The sequence below is a fragment of the Ceratotherium simum genome, chromosome 3 (genome assembly GCF_057802395.1).
Source record: "Ceratotherium simum simum isolate JZ-2026a chromosome 3, ASM5780239v1, whole genome shotgun sequence".
NCBI lineage: Eukaryota > Metazoa > Chordata > Mammalia > Perissodactyla > Rhinocerotidae > Ceratotherium > Ceratotherium simum.
In genome coordinates, this window is record NC_141902.1 from 36,472,074 (window position 1) to 36,491,548 (window position 19,475).

Here is a 19,475-nt window from a genome sequence, read left to right on the forward strand (position 1 = left end):
CATCTTCTCGCTGTGTCCTCACACGGCCAAAGGGATGAGGGATCTCTCTTGCACTTCTTTTAGAAGGGCACAATCCCATTCACGAGGGCTCTACCCTCATGACTTAATCACCTCCCAAAGGCCCCTCTACCCAATATCCTCATATTAGGGATTAGGTCTCAACATACGAATTTTGGGGTAATACAAACATTCAATCTGTAGAAGATATGGAAAGAAGTTAGCCCTGGAGGGGATAAATTTGAGACCCTGGTTCCAGTAGTTAGTCTTTCCTTTAATCCCTTGAGTTAACAACAACTGTGAAGGGTCTGAGGTTTTACCCTACTTGCAAGCTAAAAATTTGTCCTGCCAGTTTCACGGATGTTAAGTAGAAGACATGAGACTCTTGGTTCAGAGAACAAGGATTTTACTACTCACACCATAATAGTAGCCAGAGTATCAGCCTTGCTTTGTGCCCATTCCCTGAATCCCAATTCCCACTTGGTGATGTAAGGAGGACCAAGTGACACCTGCACACACTGTGAGTTGCATTACAAAAGAAAAACCCTGAGCTTATGGAACACAGATCTTTTATAATGGGAAGTAAGCTTGCTTACCCTTTGCTCCAAAGTGAGACACTAGCCATTCACTATACAACCATCCTTGAAAAAGTCCAGCAAAAAAGCAATCACTGTCTCTGCTTACAAGACATGCAGAAACCTGAGAGAACCATGAAGAATTATCTCCGACAAGAGCTACTCCTGTATACTTTCCAGCTCCATGTGTTAATACATTTTCCTTATGCTAGCTACACTGTGTTTATGTCACTTCAATTAAGAATCCTAAGCAACACACAGGGTGGTAGTAGGGCTCCCCTTTTTTAGTGGTCCCTCCCACTCTATTATGAAATCAGAGAGATGTAAGTTTATTGTACATGATTTTGAAAGTATAAAAGCAGAAGAAAAGCAATCTCTTTAAACTATGTGTAGAGGATTACCTGGATCTAAGTTTGGGATCTGTTTTCATTTCACAGCAGCTGACTAGACTCTTCAAATTCCTTTGTTCATGGAGTGACAAAGCAAAGCATATATTTTGAGTTATAGGAAATATTTCAAGACGTATCAACTGTTGTTCTCAATTGACCTGGGGTCTTGTAGACAGAAAACTAGGAAATAAGTAATGGTGTTAGCTAGGATCCTCTGCCCTCACCTTCCAATTGACTTCCCTTCTTTCTTATGCATTCCTTCTCATGAGAACTTGCTCTAAGTTAACTGCTAAACAACACCAGTAACACATCATCTGTATAATGATTTAAGAAAAATATTCTGCCAGAAAAAAAGTACTTATAATGTGAAATTCTATACAAATGTAAAGCCTTTAGGAAGGAATCAAAAGAAGCACTAATGGTGGAACTTGGGGCATCGTAAGAGACATCAGGTCGCTAGTTCAGGATTAGGGAAAGCTAGGCATCATCTAAATCATAGCATTTCAGGTGTTTGTTTTAAGACCACCAGAAATGGTTTACCCTCTAGGGGTAGGAGGTCCTACTTCTGTTCCTGTGACTGATCTGTGGACACTTTAAGTCTCTTACCCATGTCTATATTACAAGTGTCTAACACAGTGTCTGACACACAGAAATTGTTCAGTAAGCATTGTTTGATGGGTGGAAATAAGCCTCTACAGACAAACACGCTGAAATAAAGTGGTGGTCAGCTCATCAAGGTCACATGCTCACTCATCCAACTTCTTGGGAAACTGAACAAATCCACACAGGTTACAACTCACAAATAATCAAGATAATCATTCTTGAATTTATATTCATGCAAATCATCATCTAAAGGAAAATTTTTGCTAAAAAATTTACTTAAGGGAGATTTTCTCGCTCCCAGTAGGATTTCCCAGTAACAGGAGTCCTTTCCCTTTCCTTTGTGTGTGGGTGTATGCATGTTGTATTTGCAGGAGAGGGAGAACATGGGGGGATTGGAGAGGGTCATCCAACCACTTCCATGACTTATCCCCACTCTAGAGGCAGCTGTTTTCTCCATCAGTGGCTGGTGGCAAACTTCTCCATATCCATTTGCCGTGGAAGGGCGAGCAGCTGGAATGTCAAGCCCAGACTTAGTCTGAGAAAATAAACTCCCATCCAAGGACAAATGTGAGGTTTCTAGTCCTTAACTGCCCTGGAAACATCATTTTGCCCTGTGTTTGCCTTGTGTTTAGAAATGTGGAGGAATGTATATGTCACACTGTTGCTTGTTGTGGGCCGTTTTCCTCCTCTTCTCTGCTAAGACTAGGTCTAGCTGGCCAAAGAGAGAAAGCTATGGGTAAGTTCAGGATTATTCTATAAAGCCCTATAGATAATTCATAAAAAGTGTGATTTTTTACCTGTATTGTAGATAAGAGTCAGGTTTCTCATTGTTGGAAAAGGAAATTACAATTACAAAAGAGGTGAGGCTGGAATGAACCCTGTGGTATTGGACCGAAATTGGAGGTATCAGTATGAACTTATAATTTTGTATATAGAAATAGATATACATTTATTTAAGATATAGATGTGTATATAATTTTTTCTAGATGTTTGTTGAGAGGGCCTAGCAGCAAAAAACAAGAAGTATACTTAATGCTCATATTTTGTTTTCTAAATATCATTCTTCACTAAAAGGAACAGGGTCCTTAGAGGAATGTTGGTGCCAGGCTCATGGCATGGAGAGTACAAGATGAGACTGCAATATTGTATTGTGTCAAAAATGTAGAAGTCCTCAAAGAGCAATGGGGAAATATTAGGAGGGCAGGGGCTCCCAATGGCCAAATCTGAGATAACTGGAGCATCAATATGAAAGAGAGGGAGAGGGAGGGAGGGAAAATTAAAGAAAATGTGGCAAAATGTTAACACATGGGAAATTTGGTTGAAGGGTATATGGGAATTTTTGGTATTATTTTTGCAATTTTTCTGTAAGTCTGAAATTATTTCAAAAGAAAAAGTTAAACACATGTAAAAACAGTTGTAGGGGGAGATAAATGAAACAAGATAAGCAAAATATTGATAACTGTTGAAATTGGGTGTTAGGTACCTGGGAAATCATTGTACTATTTTCCCTATTGTTATGTATGATTGAATCCTTTCCATAATAAAAGTGAACAAAAATAATAAAAGAACACAAGAACACTCATGTGATCTTAGTTTAAGAAGGCCTCTCCTGTTTCCAGCTTCACGGTATCGTGGAATCTAGGCCCTTGTGCACGACCCATGGCGATAACATCAACCTGTTTCCTCTTCTCTGGTCTTTCCTACCCACTGAGATCCACCCTTCTCACTACCAACCAGAAGGTAGTCTTTCTGAAATATACCTTTCAATATTTTATCCCCCCTCCATCTCCCTTCCCGTGCCAAGAGGAGAAAATCTGAGCTTTCACTTCTAAGCTTTCAAGGTCCTCTATAATTAGTTCCTGACCTACTTTTACAACCTCATCTTCCAAATTCCTGACAAGAATATTCTTCTTCATTAAACACTGTGTTCCTTGTCCTGTCCCAAGGGCTGTTTGGATGTTCTTACCTCTATATTTGGCAGCTCTGAAAATATGTCCATAATCCTCTTTTTTTTTTTTTCAATCTTTACTATCCATTAGGATGACTGATGAGGATGACAGGGTTAGGGGTTGTTTCAAAAGGATGGGATATGACCATTCCTTACCAAAATTGGTTGTTTCTTTTGTGGCATTCTAGCCTGGGAATGGGCTCTTTAAGGCTGCTGGAGTTCCAGGTAAGTGGTAGGCTAGGTTTGCTGGAGGCTGTGTTTATTTTCTCATCACCAATTTTTTTAGAGTCTAAGTCACATCTTGCTCTACAGTGAATCTGCAGGGAGGTTTCACCAACTCCAGAACATCCCATCTATTCTTCCCCTATTCCCTTAATTTTTATTGGACATTTGCCTGGTCCTCCCAAGTCTCTTCCGAGATTCTAGACATATTCTTCCATTGGTTAGATTGGACTCTGTTAGCGTGTAAACTTAGGGAGGGCACCCTCTGTGCTCCTTTTATCTGATATCCTGTGATGTATTTTTTTCTACCTTTGGCAATCATCTGAATGATAGAGAAGTTCATGAGTGACACAGAAACTTCCATTATAGTGATTTTCATGTTTCAGAGCAAATACGTGTACAAATATTTACTAACTGATCTGTAGAAACCTGATCATTTGTTCATAAATGTTCCAATCGCATTGCCCTACTGCAAGAGAACTTGAAAGCAATTAAATAAAGGGAAACAGAACCCTAAGTAGACGTTCCTGTATTTATCTCTCTCCACGTTTTTGACAACTTCTAAATGCCTGAACATTATGCTTTTTTCAGGCTCAGTAGTTTCTTTCTATGCTAATTCTAAGCACCTTTATATTTCAATTATGATTGGACTACTTTCAAAGTATGTGGATTCTGCGGCTAGGTTTTAATGCCCTTAAACTCCTTCACCTCCCACTCCATGAACCATTTTGTAGGTAAGCTTACCCACAATTGCCAACTGGTCAATCTCTTTACATACTTAACCTACCACTCGTGGTGCAGTCATCTTTTAACAACTTCCTGGAAGTCTTCTAAACTCTAATAATCATTTGTTTTGGATTCTTAGGGAACACTTATACTATCATAAGAATAGGTGGCCTTCCTTAGTCCATTCTGGCCTCTGATGTTGCATCATCTTAGAATGCCCTAGTAGTAATAAGCAGCACTTATATATGCTTGCCATGTGCAAGACTCTATTCTAAATGCTTTACCTGAATTAATGCATTTAAGTCCATTTTCATTTTTCAGTCTTTCATCTGACTAGCCTCTGAGATAATGCTCCTCAGAAATATTTTGGGCAGTCCTAGACACTCATTTGCCAGAAATTCTAGCACAAGCTAGAATTGGAAATACAATAAGCCAAGTCCGTGGTTTGGTATGGCAGCCGTTGGCGATTAAAAAAAGAAAAAAAATTAAAGAAATGCTATTTCTATTATAAAAACAATATTTTTTAAGTTCCAAAGAGAAAAACAATTATGACACTCCCAACATATTTTGGTGGTTGGAAAGTAGAAAGTAGAAAATGGCTTTTAAAAAAATGGGCAAAATACATCTTGCAACCATATTACCCGTGGCTTTAAATGGAAAGAATGACAGACCAACCTGGGTACAGGGCTAGCATTTCATCTCAAAAACTTTTTCAATTCTGTGGTCTGAAAACAGCTCCAGAAAAAGCATCCTCAGAGCATAGTCTAATACTAAATAAATACTACACATTTTATGGTTTCGGATCTAGGGCCTAGGAAACACAAGATTAAGCAATGGAAGAAGTCTTGCGGGCTGGGAGCTCTGGATTCACTAACTCTGAACACGTCAGGCCATAGCTCCCAGTGTCCACTATTAAAAGACGTGATTGACAGTACGCAGAGTCATCTCAGAACTGCTCTCCTCTGGCTTCTCCACCCTTTTATGTTTCTCAATCAATGAGGCCTTTGGCTTTATTTTCTCCCTTGACTTCTAAAATCCCACATTGACCTGGGCCTTCCTCCTTTCCAACAGCTTCTGTATCTACTTGCTCTACTTCCTTCGTGTCCCCAGAGTTAGGTTTGAGCCCTCTTCTTTCTTAACACACATACAAGTCCCTTGCAAGTATGGAAAACTTCATTCATAATTTCTACTATCCCTTCTATGCAAATGACTTTCAATTCATCATTCCAAGGCCAAATTCTCTCATGAGCTCTAGTCCTATATATCTAACAGAGGTTAGGCTTTTTCTCTCAGATTTCATGCAGTCACTCCAAATCATGATTAACAACGAGTGCCATTTCTTTCACCATGAAGCAGGAATTATGCTAAGCACTTTCATTCTCCTCTCATTACTGCTTTTATTTCATTAATGGATATTTTGGCTACAAATTTATATTTTACTTTTAAATGTGAGAAAGTTATGTGAAAAAATACAAACATTTACTTCAAATTGATTTACTCTTTTCTGCACATTACTCTTGACATTAAAAATTCTTTGTACACTATCATTGATCATAGAAATCTAAAATGAATGTTAACTCATTTGCCTGTTTTCAATGGTATGAATTCTCTGAGCCCTGGTGACAGTCCAGCTGTTGCTGTCTCTCAGAGAGTGGGGATTCTGGAAGTGGTGAAATATAAAGGAGAAGTTTCTCCCCCAGGAGTCTGGAAATGAAGGAGGTGGCACATAGAAAACTAGATCTTTCTGCGGGTGGAGGTTATGGTACTATGGGGAAATGGGGAGATTTTTAAATCTTCGGCTTCTCCAGGAATCATCAGGATGGGGTGGTCCTGACAGGGAGTGTTTATCATCTTGAGGGCAGCCCATGTTAGCAGAGCCAATGACCTCTCCAGGCTGTGTCTGGTAATCATGACATGAAATTCTGTCCTGTTACTGAGGGCACTTGTTCACCTTGGTCAGTTGTCTTCTTTTCTGGCGGCCATGGAATCCATGGTCTTTGTTGCAGGTTCTTCCACAGAGGCAGGAAGCTGGTCTCATCTTCTAGTTCCTGTTGGCTCTCACCTAGACACAAGCACCCAGGCAAACCCCGGCCCAGCTCCATCCAATGTCTCTCCATGTTCCTTTCTGTGCAATGAGATACCCTCAGCCTCATTTATCAAAACTATTTCCTAACCAATCCTCCTAACCTCAGCCTCCTCTCCCTTCCAAATCATTTTATGTGGCAGAGTCAGATCAATCTTCTTTCTTCATTCCAATCCACACCCCAAAAGTCTTTAGAGGCTCTCCATTAAGATAAGGCACAAATCCTTAGGCTGGCATTATTTCTAATCTCCTCCAAACCACTCTCTTTACATTTCTAAACACTTCTTTTCCCACTTTTGTTTCAGCCATACTGGTGAGCTTATTGCTCCTAGATACGCAATGTGCCTTCTGCTCTGCTAGTACCTACTTCAGGTGCTAGTGGGATGAAAGAATGTTTACGAAAACATCTAGTCTGTCCTGCCATACTGAGCCCTGTTAAACGGATGATGCTCTTGAACTTCACACCCCATGGAGTGAAGGTGAAACTCAGTTATTCAACAAACCTTTAGCATAGCCCTCTTTGCACAACCATGATGAGTCTCCCACCTCTGCTCTGAGGAGAAATGAGAGCTATTTAAACCACTCTCCATGCTTCCTCTTTGCCGTTGTAACTGGTCTCTTCTGAGGTCAAATTTAGATAAACTGTAGCATCAAATTCCCAAAGATGCACCCATCCTGAGTAAGGAAACAATCATTTCCTTCTGACTTGAGTTTCTTCCACTAGGACGCAGAGATGTTAAAAGTTTGTTAACTTTTATTCAGGTATTAAAAGTTCTCATTTCCACTTATGTTTTTAGATGGTTTGCAGGACCTTTAGATGCAGACCCAGTGGCTATCGGATATCCTAACTGTGGGCTGTTTCTATTCTCTGCTCTTATTTCTTTAGCTGCCAGGCACGTGGAGACAGAGTCAGCCTCATCCTAAACCCTGGCTATTCAACACTGGCTTCATCGCTGCCATTGTTTTCCTTAAATAGACTTCATCCAAATATGCTTCCAGAAGCGGTTATTCTCCTTAAATTGCAAAGTAGAAACAAGGACTAAATGAGGAGAACAGATCACTGTAAACTTTGCTCATTATGCTGAGATTTTCCCTTCTGTGGTTCGTGATAAATTCCAAGACCTGACTATTTGATAGGGGTTTAGGGAAAAATCATGCACCACTATTTTTATTCATACAAAATAGACACTCTAGACTGGTCTGAAATTATAAAGGCCTTTGTCTGAAGCTCTGCTAGATTTAGGGTAAGGGGACCAATAACCCCAACCCCAGGCCCAATTTGCTTTCACCTCCAGGCCCCTAGAAGTGTCTCTCAGCATCTCTCAAGAGCACTGTTTAAACATAAGAATTGTAGGCAAGGCTGTGATTTCATAGGATATCAGAACCGGAAGGAATAATAAAATTGACCTTACCATATATGATATTTTTCAGCTGTATATTTCAATTGTTATGACTACTACTGCAGAGGAGGGAGACTGAGGCTCAGAATACCAATTCTGACAGTTACTGTTGTCAGGGGAAGAGGGTGAATCCCCCTCTTCTTAAAGAAGAGAACCTTTTCTTTAAGGTTCTTATGGCTGGCCAAATAATCAACAAGACAGGTTAGCAGGAGAAAATAATACCAAGTTTAATAACATGTATACATGGGAGAAGCTCAGAAAATGAGCAACTCGCCCCTCTGTCTAAGCTGCTTGCTTAAGTATTGCAGCTAAAGGCGAGGAACGTGTTGGGGGTGGGTAGTGGCCTGGGACGTCAGAGGGCAGGAGGACAATTCTTTTCAGGGTCATCTATAGATAATGTGGTCAGGGAGAGACAAAGTTTTTGATAAAAGAGGCTTGGTGCCTTTCCTATTATAACCTCTATCCTACATTATCTTTACAGCCATCATGATAGAAGATCTGTTCCAGGAAGGAGCCACCATGTCAAATTCTTTAGGCAGTTAGTGGGGGAGGTCAAATGTCCCTCAGAGAAAACAATCAAGGTAAAGAGATATATTTCAGGGTGGCCAAATCTTGATCTCCCACAGTCCCGCCTTTGAAACTAAAAGTTTCACAGTCCTTTTGAAACTTAAAGAAGTTTCATAGTCCAGAAGCTGAGTTGGTAGATTGTTTCATCTCACTGAACACATTTCTTAGTCCTGATAATAGATCAGTTCAATTAAGTTCATTTTGGAAGGTGGTGATGCAGGTGGGCTCTCAGGGTTACGCCTATATTGTGGAAGCAAGCAATCAAGTATTTAATAGAAGCATTTCTATGTAAACAAAAGAAAAACAAGGTTAATGGTTGGAGCAAGTTGTAAAGCAGTTTCTGAGTTAGAGGACAGCCAGTGAACAAGAATTTTAGATGTCAGCGTCAAAGCATCTTTTGCAGTTTAAAATGTCTCTGATGATGTCATCGGGTAATCTCTTAAGTTTGTATCAAGTCCATCGGCTTCACTTTGTAAGGCTTCAGGAAAAAGGGCAGGTTCAGTTTTCAGTGATTCCAAATGAAAATGATGGAAAAAATCAAAAACATTAGTTTGGAGATCTGTAGCCAGATATTTCACGAGACTAGAAGAAATCAGGATCCAGTCCAGTCAACAGATATAAAACAAAAACCTCAAAAGACAACAAAACTAGGATCTAATATCCGCAAATGTATACGTTTTTACTGAATGTATAGTTTTTACTGAAATATAATTTTTCTTTCTAAAATCACCCTCATTTTTATTAAGATAGCCAAATTAAAACTAACTAGTTTGCAAAATAAGTCTAGTTCCAATAGAGTTGGCCCAATTATTTACATAAGTACAGCAAGAATAGCAGTTGATCACATAGGCTCTTTTAAATCTGCTTTGCTGGAACTTTTTATAAGGAATCTCACATTGGACTTCAAAGGCCTCTCGAGGCTAGGAAAGCCAAGCCAAGGATTTTGTCATCAGACTTTGCATGCAATGGGTGAATTCCTCTCCTCCAAGGTTCCCCCCAATATTTCGAGGTTCCTTGTACCTGCCAGATAAGTGACATTCTTTACTTATCCTGGTAAGTGCTGCTTGGAACATAAGGTACCAGGCCAATAGTTCCACGTGGCTTTATTCCATAAAGTCTAATCTTCATTCCTCAAAAGCTGTATGGTTATATTGCAAATATGATGTTCCAGTCGCAGCCTTGGTAATATAACCAGTGTTTCCAATTGTGTCCTGTTATAAGGAGAACAGATTCTTATTGAACTTATGCAAATGACTATATTGCCATGAAAACAACAATACTCACTTACTAAGAGTTTCTAAATTCGAGGGATCAGGTAGAGAGAAAAAGATAAATATTTCAATTTTACTTACAAAAGTATCATTTACCAAATTGCTATAAATCATAGCTAGCTCAGGAGAAAAGAGAAAAAGTTTTCCTTAAATCTGAAAAAACAAAACATTAAAAATTCAGCAATACTTCAAATGAAAAATCATAAAAATTATAATCATCCTTATCAGTTCATTCAGTCCTGTGTAATCCATTCTCGATCCCAGTCGTTTTGTTAGCAGCTTCATGAAGTCAGTTTCTCCATCAGATTTCTGTAATTTCTTACCAAGTTCAGTTTTATGATCAGAAAGTTTGTCAGAACCTGTATTCCAGTGTAAATATTCCAGTATAAATATCAGTCCTTTCCATGAATTTTTCTGAAGTTGAAACATATTTTGCAAAAACATTAGAGCAAAGAAATGTCTGTAAACAACAAGACCTCAAAATGGCAATTGACAAGGAAATTTGGTTAATTTTGTGACATACAACACTTTAAAATAATAATAACCAGAATTATGACTGATAACTAGGACAGATCAGAATTTCAGTAATGTTATACAATTTTAAAACGCCTATATCAATAACATTTGCCCACATAATAGCACCTAAGCAGACTTATCGTCACTTGTCTGACAATGCTTTCTATGTAATTTAACATACTGAATAAGCCTAATAAGTTTAGTATCTTCCTCCTTATAGGAAGAGAGCAAATTTCTTTGAGAAGTATCAGGGCCCTTTGAAAATTCTCAAAGAAAAAAAGTAAAAAAAAAAGACTTTATTTAAGATATGAATTTTGGGGAGCTTGTCAAAAATATAAAAAGTCAAAGCAAACAGAGCATTAACAGTCCAAAAAGCCTTAATAGAGAGACTTCAGTCTTTTGAACACAGGAAATTATTTTAACAGGTTTTTTTTTTTAGGTAGACTTACTCAAAGGTAAAGAAAAATCTTTTGTAACCTCTTTATCAAGTTTAAGTAAATTATCATTTTAAGAGACAGAAGACTAAATTTTAATTTTGCACCAGCTTACTTTTGCTATTAAAACTCATTTACTTAATTAAATTCATTTTAATCTTAGCCAACTTGACCATGCATAAAACTCTTTTTCCAGAATTCCTCTTCCACAAACCTATAACTTTCTTTTTACATTCAGAATTTGTCCCATGTCTTTCTTTTCCCTCCTAGTACTTGAGGACAAATTTATCTTTCCTAATCAACCAAACAAAATATTTCCATTCTTTGTACCTTCTTTATACATCTTACTTTCCTTGTACACAGACATATTTTTCTTAATTTTTAGTAGCTTCAATCACATATACTAATTAGAAATTTTAACCCTTAGAAACATTAATTTGTAAGTAAAAACTAAGTAAACAATTATAAACTTTCTTTTACATTAGTATCTTGTGGCTTGGAAAATTTATAAACACTTCATAACTTTTAGAAATATGTTACTTTATAGTACAATCTTTTAATAAAACACATGTTTACCAATAGACCCAAAACACCTTTTAGTTTTCCTGTAATGAAAAGCCAAAAGTAGACAAACGTACATTTAGCAATCAATGTCTAATATCTTATCTTATTTGGAAACGATCTAGATACTCAATTGAATTTTTATCATAAAATTTAGCAAAACTCTAAAGTTTTAAGTCACCAAAGAGAGTTTGGAAGCTGTAACCACCATAACACATAATTATTGTTTAAAGTTCATCCAACATTTATCTTTTTCACAACAATTTAGTTACTTATTCCCAATAATTATTTAGATTGCCTACAACACTTCATAAGACATTAGATAAAATTAGCCGTCATTTAAATTACTATTTTTGTTAACCAGTTCTGTAATAGAAATAACATTAGTTTTTTTCTACAAAATTTCATGTAAATTTTATCACCTCTTATACCTTTAAACATAATTATCATTGACATTTTTATCAATAGGTCTTGGTCTTCTAATTTTGGACAAGGGAAGCAATCCCAGTCAGACATTTTAAAACATACTCAGGCAAAGTTGATGTAACCTCTTTATATAAAATTAGCTCAAACATTCCAACCTTTATAATCTTATCAACACTTACACTTTTACGCGTTCTCAATTTAATTGTAACCTGAGTCAAGGTCTTAAGGCTAGTCAAATTTTTCCCTTCCTTTTTCTGGCCTTTTTTTAGGTACCAAATAAATAATTATGTGAGAGCTCTCAAAACATTTTTTTTATTCCCCAATTTAGAAGTTTTTCCAATTCAAAGGATCCATCGTCTGGCCATTGACGAGTAGGATCTTCACTTGTATATTTATTCCAATAGTGACTTGAACCAATAAGCCTTTTTAAGGAAAGACCCGGAGGTAACTTTCCACGCTTAGAATAAATCTACCATGGACGCAAGAGGCGTCCCTGGTGAGGGCGCAGATGATGTAGCCCCCATGATCCACAGAATTCACTCCCAAAGATATTCAGAGACAGTAAAGACCTTCGTTGCACAGGCGGTAAGGATGGTGTAGTGAAAACGGTGTCTCCGGTCTCCCACAATAGTGTGGGACGCCTCCAGTCACAGACCCACTAATCTGTGACACCGGGCGGGTGATACTGGAATGGGATTTTTCCAGCACTAACAAGCAACGAAGGTTAAGACGACAAAAGCCCTTATGGACTGGGACCTTTATGACAAACTCCCCTGAGAGCTTGGCACAGCCGGACAAAGAGACAGTTCGGAACCCCAGTCTACTCAACTGGCCCCCAAGGTGCACTCCCGTAAATGCACCTTCCGTATGGTGGAGACCAAGGAGAATATTCTCACTGGTCACAAAGCCAAGTTCTCAGGACACAGAACAATACAGAGATTACTCTGGGAGGAAAAGAGATCAAGATCAAAACCAAGAGTACTCTACCAAATTTAAAACCAAGAGTCACTAAAAGCACAAGAAACTAGTTTCCCAAATATTTTCTCCTGCCAATCTAAATTTAGAAAGAGAAAAAATTCTCACCATTTCCTTCCGCCGGACTCCGCAGATAGAGATTCCGGGAGGCTGACGTGGTAAGAAGTCTTACCTTTTTGCCGGCTTTCGTCAGGCGCTCCCGTATCTCATCACCTGCAGTAGTCCAGGGAGAAGGCAGGTCTTCCAGCCAGAGAAGGCAACTTGCCAGCCAGTGTGGCTCCTGGCAACTACGCCAAAACTGTCGGGGGAAGAGGGAGAATCTCCCTCTGCCCTTTCCCTTAAGGTTCTTATGGCTGGCCAAATAATCAACAAGACAGGTTAGCAGGAGAAAATAATACCAAGTTTAATAACATGTACACATGGGAGAAACTCAGAAATGAGCAACTCGCCCCTCTGTCTAAGCTGCTTGCTTAAGTATTGCAGCTAAAGGCGAGGAACGTGTTGGGGGTGGGTAGTGGCCTGGGACTTCAGAGGGCAGGAGGACAATTCTTTTCAGGGTCATCTATAGATAATGTGGTCAGGGAGAGACAAAGTTTTTGATAAAAGAGGCTTGGTGCCTTTCCTATTATAACCTCTATCCTACATTATCTTTACAGCCATCATGATAGACGATCTGTTCCAGGAAGGAGCCACCATGTCAAATTCTTTAGGCAGTTAGTGGGGGAGGTCAAATGTCCCTCAGAGAAAACAATCAAGGTAAAGAGATATATTTCAGGGTGGTCAAATCTTGATCTCCCACACTGTGTTCCAGGAACTGTGTGGGAGATTCTTTCTCTCATTCTTTCTCTCCTATGAGCCTAATTATCCTACAATGGTCAGAGATGGGGAAACTAGGAGATTAGATAAAACTTCCCCCTGGGTAACAGCTCTAGTAAGTGATGGAGCCCAGATTTGAATCTGTTCTCTTTTTAAGCAGCTCCTTGAAAGCCCTTAGCCAAGGACTAACTGGGGACTATGAAAACCCAGCTCCATTGCATCTAGTCAAGACAAACTCTGAGGTGTGACACCCTCCAAGCACCCTGTGGGATCCAGTGGAGGCTGGGACTCTGCCTGAGCTCGTGGCCTTGCTTGGCTTCCACCCTGCAGTGCTAAAGAGTGGCAGGGCTGGGACTCTCCCACCGGTCTTCTCCTTCCAAGTCCGGGGTTCTCTCTACTGAAAAGGCCAACCACATCTGTTATTTCGAACTTCAAAACATACCTAAAGGGTGACACAAATGCGAATGTATGAGGCACTTTCCAAATCTCTCCTGACACATTCCTGGTCTCCTAATCAAAAAATATTTGGTTGGTTAAGCTGCTAAATCCCAGGAACACAGTGGCAGACTATAAAGTGTTTATTCTATCACAAATCATGCCTCATTTACTAAACTCCTATATATCACTGGTGTTAGTTGGGGCATACGAGGAAAGACAGGCTCTGGCCTGATATTGCTCTTTTCACATAATGAGCTTTTCCCCTCAGAACATCCTTACTTGGAACCGGCAGCAGGTAGTAAAGGAGGTGCAAGCCCTGGGGCGCAGAGAAAGCCCTACCCAGGCTCCGTAGCAACACTGCAAGGGGGCCAAGCGTTGTTTTCAGCTCCTCTAGACACTTCTTTGATCAGATATTGGCCACTTTGCACACTCTCCAAGTCATAAGTGCTGCTAACTCCTCTCCAAATCAATATAAAACTGTGAATGATTGATAGCAGATTTATGTGTATTTCTCCTAAATATCAAGGACTCCAGAGTCAGGGAGGTTTGAGTTCAAATCCTCGATCCACAATTACTAACTGATTATCCTCAAGACTCGATTACCTCCAGTCTAGAAGGGAGATAGTACTTAGCTAACAGAGGGGTAAGAATTAAATATGTAGCAAATATAAATTCCAACGGGCTTAGAAGAGGTCCTGGCACAAAGTAGGCATTCAAATGTTAATTCCCTCCACTCTCCCATTTTTCTCTCTGTCCCAGAGATACTCGTAAAGTAATCATAACCATAAGCAGCAGAAGGAAAGCTCCGATGGTTGAGTTTCACTAGTCACTTATTAGTCAAGGAAGATGTGGGGGGTCTCGATACTCCTGCAGTCACACGACATAGATGTGTACATCCTTCACTCACAGATGAGGGCAGCCAGGGTGTGACTATTAGTGCTGAACCAGGCATCCTGTGTTTTACTCCTCATGGGTGGGTTGGATTGTGCTCACCTGAGACCCTGATGGTGAGAAGAAAGAGAGCTGGCCAACCTCTCTCTTCAAGTCCCCATAGTGACAGAAGGATCACCTAGGACCCCCAAGCCTCAGACTACCAAGAGATCATCTTTACACACACCTCCTGGTATGCACGCATCTCTGGATGACCACATAAAAAAATGTGGAGGCCTCTCTCTCCCAGGCAAAGATTGTGAGCAGAAACAGAAGCGGGCATCAGAACTCACAGTGAGTCACAGGGCATTTAATTTGTTTCTGCTTTTGATTTTTATGACCTGGGGAAAAAGGAAGTTTTACTCTTTTCATCCTGTTCCATTACAATAACTACTCTGTTAACACACTTTTGGAATTTTCATTTGAAGTCTAGGGTACTTCCTGGATGATGAGGATCCAGATATATTATGCTTGGTTTTCTAAAATGAGCCCAGAATAGGATTAGTAGGTCACTAATCCTAGTGATGATCTAGCAGGTAAATAACTTGGAGAAGGAAGCAGGTGCCACTGTCACAGATTGTTTCTTATACTTTGAATCTTACAAACCGTCAAGAAACTTGAACTATGGGTGTCGGGGGATGGGGGAGTGATTGAAAATAAATTCAAGTCAATGTGCATAATCAATCAAGTAAGAGAACAGAAGCACCCTAAACAAAGTGCAGTGCTGAGTTAGCAGGATTTGGGAATTACTCGTAGTTATAATTTCTCAACACGTACATCCTGTCCCAGTTGTCTATTTATAAGTGTTCTTTGTAGGTGACACAGATGAGAGGGTCAGAGAGAAAAGGTTGGAAAGGCAAGTGACCTTGAATTCCTTAAAGAATTTCTTCTTCCCAATAAGTAAAAGATGACAAGGAGAAATAGTGTTTCCTCTCCCAACTATAGGTAAGTTGCATGTCATTCCTTATAGGGGTCCCCAATCTAGGAGAAAAATCGAACGAAGGTACAGAAATATTTTCAAAATGTTCATTAGTGGCTCTGACACAGGCCTATCTTGTGGACTTACCTAGCCAATCTGGTCATACACAATTTTATATTCTTCCTAGTAGCTGCCAAAGAAATGTGGGCTTGGTGAGGATTAGCCTCTTAGAAAGAGAGTGAGTCTCAGATCAAAGTCAGCCGTGTATATGGATATTCGTTATCTGGATATTTATTAACAAATAAGGAGAAATGGCCATAAAACTGGTTTGGCAGGCTTGCCTACCCTAAGACAAAAGGAAACTCTGACTCATGCATAGAAGGTTCACTTGAGGCAGACCCACCAAGTTACTGAGAGTCAGTATCAGGCAACCAGAAATCCTAATCCAGTGGCTGCAACCAGGGCTATTTAGGGGCAGGTCTCAGACACCTCTAGAGGGGTCTGCAGCCCTCCTTAGATTCTTATGCTCTCTTCAGCAAGGCTTGGAAGGCTTTCTCAAATGTTTTAGCCAATCTGCATAGCTTTCATCTCACCGATGAAAAGCCTAGTCTAACATTCACCATTTTATCAAGAGATAATAAATCCTATGTTAAAAAAATCTTATAAATAAATAATAAAACACAAATATGCCAATGGGAAATCAGCAACGTTTGTAAAATAAGGGAAATTTATAGAGTAAATCAGGAAGCTAAGATGTGTACAAAACGAGTTTAACCTCACTTATAATCATAAAGAGGAAAATTAAAATAAGATACAATTTTGATCTATTAAATCAGCAAATAATATTGTATATGTTTTGGTATGAGGAATTGAACTCACTAATATATTTGTGTGGGATAGCAATTGTTATATACTTTATGAAGTGTATCAATGTGTATCAAAGTATTATACACTTTTTTGACAAAATAATTTCACTTCCAAAAATTTATCCTCAGAACATAATTAAAGATATGTCAAAACCTAGCTAGTAGGGTATTTACTGTAATTTTGTTTATAATACTGAAACTGAAAATGAACTAAATTTCCCGTAAGATGTGATGGCCAAATAAATTATGGTTGAATTTTACATTCAAATTAATTGCAGGCATCAAGAATCACATAAAAGAAAGGTCAGAAAGACTTTTGTAAACTTGAGACACAAGACAAACAATATAACAAAAAAATTGACTAATTGACTACATAAAGACGTAAATGTACTGTACATAAAAATAGTAAAACAAATGCCATTTATTCAATAATATAAAAATCTATGAGCACATTAATAGCATTATTAATGATGATATAGATACATTGCACAGAAAGAAGTACTAAAACACATATGAGAACATTAAAATAGAAAGGCTATCTATGGATTATGAGTAATTTTTATGTTTTGTTGCTCCTTATATTATTTTCATTAATGACACGAATTCTTTCTTAAAAGAAGGAAATACTACACTTCTTTTTAGATTAAACAATTTTATCACTTCCTGAAGGGCTGTGCTGTTTTCTTAAGCTGATCTTCTTTTTATTTCAAAGACAGAGATGACTATATCCAAAATTATAACGTTTCAGAATGGCTTTTCTTCATTTTTAAATTTTTAAATTTTAAACTAGGTTACATCATAGCAACTTGATTATGCACAATCTTGATTTATAAAGTAAGAAAAAAGTTATTCCTTTTTAGGGTCATGTCCTACCTAACTAGATTTATGAGCATAACTTATTCCTACAATTAAGTGGTTGGCTGAGTTGGAGTGATAATGGAATGACAGAGAGATAGAAAGTCCAACTGATTTAAAAGTGACTTTAAGAAACATTACAAGTTCTAAAGAGCAGACAAGAAGATTGTCCTGATGCTGGTTGTTCCTAAGTTACTGGTTAATTGAAAGAATTCTCTAAGATGCTTGGCTTTGGCTGCTTAATGGGCAAAATGACCAAAACAGTATGTTTCAGATGATCTTGATGCCCTGGCCCGTAACTCCTCCATCCACCTTTGAGTTTACCTGCAGCTGCAAAGGACAGTGCCCAGCGATCTGACAGCTTCCCACCTCAAGTGTCTACTTTTCTCTGAGGGTTTTTCTCCAACTTTGTCAAATTTGCTCCCTCTAAGGCAGCCTGGAGATGCTAGGTATTTACCGCCCCTATGGGTAGTTCTCAGTCAATGAAGGATACAATTTGTGGATAAATATCCCAGTTTTTTAGTCCCTTGGTTGGACAATTTAGGAGGTATTTTACATAACTCTTCAAAGAGACCCCAAGTAGGGTTGGATTCCAGTTTCCCACGGCTTATTAAAATTCCTATGTTGGTTTTCAAATTTTGTGTGTAAATATCCACGCTTCTTTAATTACATTTCCTGAGATCATCTTTAAAAATATACTACCTGTATCCACTTTCTTGTCTCAGGTGTGCCTCGGGAGAAATTCAAGGTAAGAATCAGTGCATACTTTGTGCATTGGGATCTTATGGTCGAGTCCATTCAAACTCTTGTAAACACTACATCACTGACAAGCTCCTCATATCACAGTGACTGGCCAACAGATATGGGCCAATAAGAGTCTGGATCTTAGAGAAATCTCAGTTCTAAAAGTAAAATATCTTTATGTTACAAGATAAAACTCCCTTTAACTGCCTTGTACCATTGGATGGAATAGAAAACCATCATTATTGACAATAGTGAGGGGAAGGAGGCAGGAGAGACAGTGGGATGATGAACTGGATTGAGCACACAAGAGGAAGTTCAGAGGGTCACTAAGAGAAAATTTAGAGAAAGTTTTCTAAGAGAAAACTTAAAGTTCTTTGCTACTTTCTTTGATACCAAATTTCTCAGCATATTATTGCTTCAAATTTTCTACCTTACACAACAGTCCTGGTGGATAGGGGCTGTACTAAAACAGTCATTGTTGATAAAATACCTGTATGGAGACCAACTGATAGCATGAAATGTGTGTGGACCCCACTCCAAATAACTTAGATAAAACTGGTTTGCAGTGGGGTCATTACCAACAGTATTTTGAAAAATTCCCTGGATGATTCTATGAAGCCAGAGTGGAAAACAAGTGCTCCAAGCAGATACCTTACTGCTGGAGGAAATTCAAAGTTCATGGGCATTATAAAATGCTTTCTTTTGAGCACATTTTTATTCTTGTCTCTTTATGTCCTCACTTTTAGGCAGATGCCCTCTTTGAAGATCTGTGTGCTCTTTGAATGGAGACTACAGATAAGGGCAAACTCTGCCTCCATTGTAACAAGACACAGTGAATTTGATGTGTCAGTAGCCATGTTGTACTTTGCTAGACATAAAGGGCTTTAAAAATCATGGAAACTTGTAGGTATCCAAGGAGTTTCCTCAACAAGACACAGTGAATTTGATGTGTCAGTAGCCATGTTGTACTTTGCTAGACATAAAGGGCTTTAAAAATCATGGAAACTTGTAGGTATCCAAGGAGTTTCCTCTCAGGCACCACCTTATTTCTAGGATCACCAAGGTCAACTTTCCAAGATGGATATTTCAGCAGAATGCATTGTTTGGACTATCCCAATAATCTTCTTAATAAATATTTCGATTAAAACAATGATTTTTCAAGTCTCCTGTTGCTTTGTAAGTATCCATATCAGCTGAATCAATTAGTGGGAAGG